The 8,595-nt window shown below is 41.1% G+C and overlaps 1 non-coding gene across 1 annotated transcript; it reads left to right on the top strand.

Annotated features, from left to right (window-relative positions):
- Positions 1-3,496: 3,496 nt before the first annotated feature.
- TRNAE-UUC (transfer RNA glutamic acid (anticodon UUC)) lies at positions 3,497-3,568 on the top strand. The gene has a single exon. It is a non-coding gene; the product is annotated as a tRNA-Glu (tRNA).
- Positions 3,569-8,595: the final 5,027 nt, after the last annotated feature.

Here is an 8,595-nt window from a genome sequence, read left to right as displayed (position 1 = left end):
TGTGGAGAACAGTGTGGAGATTCTTTAAAAAACTGGAAATAGAACTGCCATACGATCATCAATCCCACTGCTGGGCATACACACCAAGGAAATTGGAACCAGAATTGAAAGAGACACGTGTACCCCAATGTTCATCACATCTCTGTTTACAATAGCCAGGACATGGAAGCAACCTAGATGTCCATCGGTAGATGAATGGATAAGAAAGCTGTGGTACATATACACGATGGAATACTACTCAGCTATTAAGAAGAACGCATCTGAACCAGTTCTAACGGGGTGGATGAAACTGGAACCTATTATACAGAGCAAAGTAAGTCAGAAAGAAAAACACCAATACAGTATATTAACACATATATATGGAATTTAGAAAGATGGTAATGATGACCCTATATGCGAGACAGCAAAAGAGACACAGATATAAAGAACAGAGTTTTGGACTCTGTGGGAGAAGGCGAGGGTGGGATGATTTGAGAGAATAGCATTGAAACATGTATATTATCATATGTGAAACAGATCACCAGTCCAGGTTCAATGCATGAGACAGGGTGTTCAGGGCTGGTGCACTGGGATGACCCTGAGGAATGGGATGGGGAGGCAGGTGGGAGGGGGGTTCAGGATGGGGAACACATGTACACCCATGGCTGATTCATGTCAATGTATGGCAAAAAACCAGCACTACATTGTAAAGTAATTAGCCTCCAATTAAAATAAATAAATTTTAAAAAAGAAATGAAAATTATGAAGACCAAAAAAAAAAAAAAGAAAGAAAATTATGAAGACCATATAGGAGATAAAAGTTTATGAGAATGTTTTTAAAATATATAGTGTTAAAAGATAAACTGAAACATATTAACATTTTTAAGAGTTTATTTCAAGAAAAATCTATTTTAATCAGGCAGTACCAAACTAGAAGTGATTAGGTGCACTCTACCAACAGAAGCTAGTGGAAAGATTTTTATAAGGAAGAAGCAGAAGCCAAGCAAAAAATTATTTGATTAGCCATAGTTTAAGTGTTTACCTTACTTGGAAAACCATAGTTAGATGTTTATGATTTTGATTTCTTAACCTTGAAGAATTTCAAGCTTAAGGTTTGGTTTGATTAGGTAGGCTGCTAAGAATAGAACCACCTCAGTCTAATGGATTCCTTATTTAAATAATTGTTTTCACAATATGTAAATAAATAGAATAATTAAACTCCTAAAAAAAAGTAATGTGGGGCATCAGACAATTGATCTCCTTGCTATCCAAGGGACTCACAAGAGTCTTCTCCAACACAACAGTTCAAAAGCATCAATTTTTCAGTGTTCAACTTTCTTTACAGTCCAATTCTCACATCCATACATGACTGCTGGAAAAAACCATAGCTTTGACTAGATGGACCTTTGTTGGCAAATAACATCTCTGCTTTTTAATATGCTGTCTAAGTTTGTCATAGCTTTTCTTCCAAGGAGCAAGCATCTTTTAATTTCATGGCTGCAGTCACCATCTGCAGTGATATTGGAGCAATATTGCAGTGATAGTGGAGAAAAATTAAGTCAGCCACTGTTTCCATTGTTTCCCCATCTATTTGCCACGAAGTGATGGGACAGGATGCCATAGTCTTCATTTATTGAATGTTAAGTTTTAAAACAGCTTTTTCGCTCTCCTCTTTCACTTTTATCAAGGGGTTCTTTAGTTCTTTCACTTTCTGCCATAAGCATGGTGTTATCTACATATCAGAGGTTATTGATATTTCTCTCCACAATCTTGATTCTAGCTTGTGCTTCATCCAACCCAGCATCTCTCATGATGTGCTCTGCATTTAAGTTAAATAAGCAGGTTGACAATACACAGCCTTGAGGTACTCCATTCTCAATTTGGAACCAGTCCATTGTTCCATGTCCAGTTCTGACTGTTGCTTCTTGACCTACATACAGATTTCTCAGGAAGCAAGTAAGGTGGTCTGGTATTCCCGTCTCTTGAAGAAGTTTCCACAGTTTGTGGTAATCCACACAGCTAAAGGTTTTGATATAGTCAGTAAAGCAGAAGTATCTTAGCATTGTTTTAAATTGTATTGCCATGTTTATATGTGGGAGTGAAATTTCTCCCCAATTTATTGACTCCTCCTCTCTCAATCCACTTTTCCTTCCTGTGGGCTTTTTCCACCTCCCTAGGAGATAAGGTGCAGATATAGTAAGAATAGTTACTTTTCCGTATGAAACATTTTCTTTCAGTCTGTGGCTCAACTGTAGACATTATGTACAGTCCTTTTCATTCCACACATGTTTTCAATTATTAAGAATTTTAATTTTTAAAAAAAATCACAGAGACATTCGAAATTCTTAGAGATTGAGAATCTCCATCCTTCCCTGATCTTTGCTTAGGGTGACCCTGGCCCTTTATCCTCCCTATGGTCTGCCTATTACTTTCATAGCAGCATTTCTCCATATTCATTGACAGGTAATCCCAGAACAGTATTTGTTTTACAAAAGTTTAAAAAAGAAAAAAAAGAAATGCTTGGTCATAAGCAGATTCAGGAAATCCTGACAATTTGCCTCCTTGATCAAGTTTTATCAATTTCTAAAATCTTCCTTTTTCCCACATACTTGCCAACATTTCACATTGCACACTTGCTTTTTGGCCTAATGCTAGCCTGGAGTCAGTCGGGTTGAGATTTTTTTTCAGATGCATTCTAGTCTTGGGGTTCCTCTCCAAGAGGTTTGTTCACAAGTTCTAACTTTTATAGAACAGTATTTGTCTTTTTATAAATCATGCGTAGTTTCCTTCCATATGGGATACCAATTTCTTATGTGGGGTGTACATGTTTATCTCCCAGTTAGCTGTTTGTTTTATTTCACCTTTTTTCCTGCAAGACATGAGCTGTTAAAGCAGTGCAACGTATGGATTCTTTCTTTACAGCTGGCAGTGTTTAGTTTTGGTTTTATGGCTGTAAGACCATCCCTAAACAACATCTTTTAAAACGGTAGTCTCTGAAGGGCTTGGCCCCAAAACGTCCCCCAGAGGGTATTCGGGGTTTCATCTATTGCCTTCAAAGTGCAAAATCCCATTTAAAATGCCTTTAAGCACCATGACTGGAAAAATCTGATCTAATAAAAGTTATCCTCTGCTTCAAAACCGGTGAACTGAAACCCAGGAGCTAGGCTCACAACCTGCTCTTGGTTCCTCAAAGCACTGTCAAATCTCACCGCAGAGCGTCTTAAACGGTGTTTGGAAATCTAGGCCGGTCCACAGACGCTGCGGGAGGGCTTTGCGGCGCCGACTACCGCTGCGCCTCCCCGGGGCGGGGTGAGGGGTCTGGGAGGCGGCAGCACAACGCTCCGGGCTCCTGGCCGCGCGCGACGGCACTCAGCATAACCAGGACTGCCAGCGCCGAGCGCCGAAAACCCGCGCAGGCGCGGAAGACCGCGGCAGCTCGGCGGCGGCACCACGCGGCGGAAGCGGAAGCAGAGGGGCGCGATTCAATTGTCTTGTACTGTAACCCGCTCACGTCCTCTCCCACATGGTCTAGCGGTTAGGATTCCTGGTTTTCACCCAGGCGGCCCGGGTTCGACTCCCGGTGTGGGAAAGAGATGATTGTTTTAGAAGCCTGGTTAAGAAATTCACCATCAAGTAAACTGAGATCCTTCTTAGAAAGAAGACTCAATATAATCGAATAAAGGTGCGATTCCCTGAAAGGGAGTGGTGAACTTGAAAATCTACCTTGTAATTCTAATACAGGAAATGCTGCTTGTGTAAACAGTTTCGTTGTTTTTGTCCATGATATAATTTATTTAAAGTATATTTATTGGTCAAACTTTATTAAACAAAGGAATTCTCTTGTTTTCCTCCCAGCATTGTTATGACATTATATAGCTTATAATTGATATTATAATGCTGTGTAAGTTTAAGGTGTACAACATGATGTTTTGATACGCATAATTATGAAATGATTATCACAATAGGGTTAACACCTCGATCACCTCACTTAATTATATAATCAGCATATCTTTTATACAGGGAATTCACAGCTCTCTTCTCCCACTACGTGTTTCTGTCAGGAGGAGAGAGAGCTGGTCAGGAGATGAGAAAAGACCCAGGAAAATTTATGTTTGATGACCGAGTTGGGAGGGAAGCAAGAATCTTCCTGAATCAGAAATCACTATGGCCTGAGAGTTTCCAAATAGAAATATTGCTTTAGCAGAGGTTTGCCCAGGGATGCAGGCAGCAAGGGAAGATCCTTTCACCTGACCAGCTTCCACAGAACGTGACATGGGTTAATGAGGCATGGAATCAGCTTCCGGATCGAATCACATGGTTAAGTTGAGGTCAGGGCTCCTTGCAAATTCAATTTTTCAGAAGTGGAAAATGCCTTGAAATCTTCTAAGCTTCTAGGCCATTTCCAAAATGAAAATAAAGTCTTTCTTTCTATGCATATGAAACTGAACAGGACCCTGTGGGGCCCTCCCAGGTACAAAAAGCTTTTCCTTTTTGGCTTCTTACTTGCAGGATAAAGGATCCAGCCTCCTAGACCCTCCAGAATACCAAAGAGCAGATTCTAACATTACTAAAAAGGACAGTAAGGGAAAGCAGAAGCGTGCGCCTTTTGCGCGGGTCAAATAGATGAATTAGTAATTAGATATGCCTGGGTGCTAAGTCACTTCAGTCAAGTCCTGCTGTTTGGGACCCTACAGACTGTAGCCCACCAGGCCCCTCTCTCCGGGGGGATTCTCCAGTCAAGAACACTGGAGTGGCTTGGCATGCCATCCTCCAAGGGATCTTCCCAACCCAAGGACTGAACCCAGGTCTCCCACATTGCAAGCAGATTCTTTACCATCTGAGTCGCCAGAGAAGCCCAAGAATACTGCAGTGGGTAGCCTATCCTTTCTCCAGTGGCTCTTCCCAACCCTGGAATCGAACTGGGCTTTCCTGCACTGCAGATGGATTCTTTACCAGCTGAGCTACCTGGAAAGCCCCAATAATTAGATATATCAGTACAGCTTCTGCATCATGCAAATCTTTGTCAGTGACACTAATCTCTAATGTTCTCTAAGATGCAGCGTCATTTTTGGTTTACTATCTTCTTAAGAAAGGGAACTTCCAGAGGCTACCATTTTGTCTTTTCTGATCGTTGTAGCCCACACTCCAAGATTCAAGGGGTAATAGGATAATGTCAGTTGTCAAGTAGGAGATTTGACTTATACCTGACAGGGTCAGGTACTTTCGCAGATCCACTGGAACCACTTTGAAATAAACTTAGGCCACAACTTCATTTATTTCAAGCTCCAGTGAACAACACAAAAGTACTGGAGGAACAGGAAGAACAAAAAACAACATTAATTCTAATAATTCTGAGCTGCCTAACCATAGGAAGAGAAGTCAAACCAAAGTCAGTGTAAGTTAACAGAACAAATGGCTATAGTTCCTCTTTAGGGTTGGGGATGTATTTACAGTCTGTTCTTATGACAGTGTCGCAAGGTCCTTCCTCTGGTGCATTCAGTCTATCCTTACTTCAGTGGGAAGAGTCTGGGAACTGACTTGGCTCTTGGTACTGGGCCAGAGGCAATATAGTCCATTGCAGTGACTCAAGCAAAGTTTCCAGTCACCAAGCCTAGAACTTTTTAGCTGTACATATCAAATAATACTTCAGTAGATAGCCCATTTATTTCATTCCCAGGGCACCACTGCCCGATCCCTCTTGTTCCAGTACTGTTTCAGTAGCTGAGCTCACCTTTTGCCTGGCAGGTTTGCTCCTATACTCTTGCCCTCTGGGATTCCATGACTCCCATTTAATCAGGAGCCCGCATGCCTTTTCTCAGGGGCCCTGCTCTGTGCAAGACTTCTATCAAAGTGTTTTCAAGCAGCAAATGCTCTCTTCATCAGTGCATTTCACAATCCCTTATGGCAGAAATATTGTCTGGACCTCTTTGAGGGACAAAGTGGATGGACAGGTGTGTTCACATTTGATAAATCCTCAGGCCAAACTATAAGAAGGGAACACAGCCCCACCCATCAACATAAAATAAAGACTTATTGATTATGGCCCCACCCATCAGAACAAGACCCGGATTCCTCCACAGCCAGTCCCTCCCATCAGAAAGCTTCCACAAGCCTCTTAACTTTATCCATTAGAGGGCAGAGAGAATGGAAACAACATTTACAAAAAACTAACCAAACTAATCACCTGGATCACAGTCTTATCTAACTCAATGAAACTATGAGCTATGCCATGTAGAGCCATCCAAGATGGACAGGTCATGGTGAAGAGTTCTGACAAAGTGTGGTCCACAGGAGAAGGGAATGGCAAACCACTTCAGTATTCTTGCCTTGAGAACCTCATGAACAGTATGAAAAGGCAAAAAGATAGGACACTGAAAGGTGAAATCCCCAAGTTGGTAGGTACCCAATATGTTACTGGAGAAGAGTGGGGAAATAACTCCAGAGAGAATGAAGAGATGGAGCCAAAGTGAAAACAACACCCAGTTGTGGATGTAACTGGTGATGGAAGTAAAGTCTGATGCTGTAAAGAACAATATTGCATAGGAGCCTGGAATGTTAGGTCCATGAATCAAGGTAAATTGGAAGTGGCCAAACAGGAGACAGCAAGAGTGAACATCAACATTTTAGGAATCAGAGAACTTAAATGAACTGGAATGGATGAATTTAACTAGATGACCATTATATCTACTACTGTGGGCAAGAATTCCTTAGAAGAGATGGAGTAGCCCTCACAGTCAACAAAAGAATCCAAAATGCAGTACTTGGGTGCAATCTCAAAAATGACAGGATGATCTCTGTTCATTTCCAAGCAAACCATTCATTATCATGTAATCCAACTCTATGCCATAACCATTAATCCCAAAGAAGTTGAAGTTGAATGGTTTTGTGAAAACCTACAAGACCTCCAAGAACTAATACCAAAAAAATGATGTCCTTTTCATCATAGGGGACTAGAATGAAAAAAAGTAGGAAGTCAAGAGATACCTGGAATAACAGGCAAGCTTGGCCTTGGAGTACAAAATGAAGCAGGGCAAAGGCTAACATTTTTGCCAAGAGAACATACTGGTCATAGCAAACACCCTCTTCCAACAACACAAAAGATGACTCTTTGCATGGACATCACCAGGTGATCAATACTGAAATCAAATTGATTATATTCTTTGCCACTGAAGATGGGGAAGCTCTATACAACCAGCAAAAACAAAACCAGGAGCTGACTGTGGCTCAGATCCTGAACTCCTTATTGCAAAATTCGGACTTAAATTGAAGAAAGTCGGGAAAATCACTAGACCATTCAGGTATGACCTAAATCAAATCCCTTATATAGTGGAAGTGATAAATAGATTCAAGGGGTTAGATCTCATAGGTAGAGTGCCTGAAGAACTATGGACAGAGGTTTGTGACATTGTACAGTGGACAGTAATCAAAACCATCCCAAGAAGAAGAAGAAATGCAAAAAGTCAAAATGGTTGTCTGAGGAGGCCTTACAAATAGCTGAGAAAAGAAAAGAAGTGAAAGGCAAAGGAGAAAAGGAAAGATATATCCATCTGAAAGCAGACTTCCAAAAATATCAAGGAGAGAGAAGAAGCCTTCCTAAGTGATCAATGCAAAGAAATAGAGGAAAACAGTAGAATGGGAAAGACAAGAGATCTCTTCAAGAAAATTAGAGATACCAAGGGAACATTACATACAAAGATGGGCACTATAAAGAACATTTGAAATGATATAGGCCTAACAGAAGCATAAGATATTAAGAAGAGGTGGCAATAGTTACACAGGGTAACTATACAAAAAAGTTCTTAAAGACCCAGATAGCCACAATGGTGTGATTACTCGCCTAGAGCCAGAGACCCTAGAGTGTAAAGTCAAGCGGGCCTTAGGAAGCATCACTGCGAACAAAGCTAGTGCAGGTGATGGAATACCAGCTGAGCTATTTCAAATCCTAAAAGATGATGCTGTTAAAGTGCTGCCCTCAGTATGCCAGCAAATTTGGAAAACTGAATCACAGGACTGGAAAAAGGTCAGTTTTCAATCCCAAAGAATGTTCAAACTAGTGCACAATTGCACTCATCTCACATGCTAGCAAAGTAATGCTCAAAATTCTCCAAGCTGGGCTTCAACTGTATGTGAAGCAAGAACTTCCAGATGTTCAAACTGGATACAGAAAAGACAGAGGAACCAGAGATCAAATTGCCAACATCTGTTGGATCATAGAAAATGCAAAAGAATTTCAGAGGAACATGTACTTTTTCTGTGTCTATTTCTACTTCTGTGACTATGCTAAAGTCTTTGACTGTCTCAGTTTAGCTCAGCTCAATCACTCAGTTGTGTTCAATTCTTTGGGACCCCATGGACTGCAGCACACCAGGCTTCCCTGTCCATTAGCAAATCCTGGGCCTTGCTCAAACTCATGACCATCGAGTCATTGATGTCATCCAACCATCTCATCCTCTGTCATCTCTGTCTCCTCCTGCCTTCAATCTTTCCCAGCATCAGGATCTTTTCCAGTGAGTCAGTTCTTTGCATGAGGTAACCAAAGTTTGGGAGTTTCAGTTTCAGCATCAGTACTTCAAATGAGTATTCAGGACTGATTTCCTTTAGGATTGACTGGTTTGA

This window comes from Muntiacus reevesi, chromosome 15 (genome assembly GCF_963930625.1).
Source record: "Muntiacus reevesi chromosome 15, mMunRee1.1, whole genome shotgun sequence".
Classification (NCBI taxonomy): domain Eukaryota; kingdom Metazoa; phylum Chordata; class Mammalia; order Artiodactyla; family Cervidae; genus Muntiacus; species Muntiacus reevesi.
The sequence above is the reverse complement of the archived record's forward strand: the minus strand, read 5'-3'. Positions and strand labels throughout refer to the sequence as shown.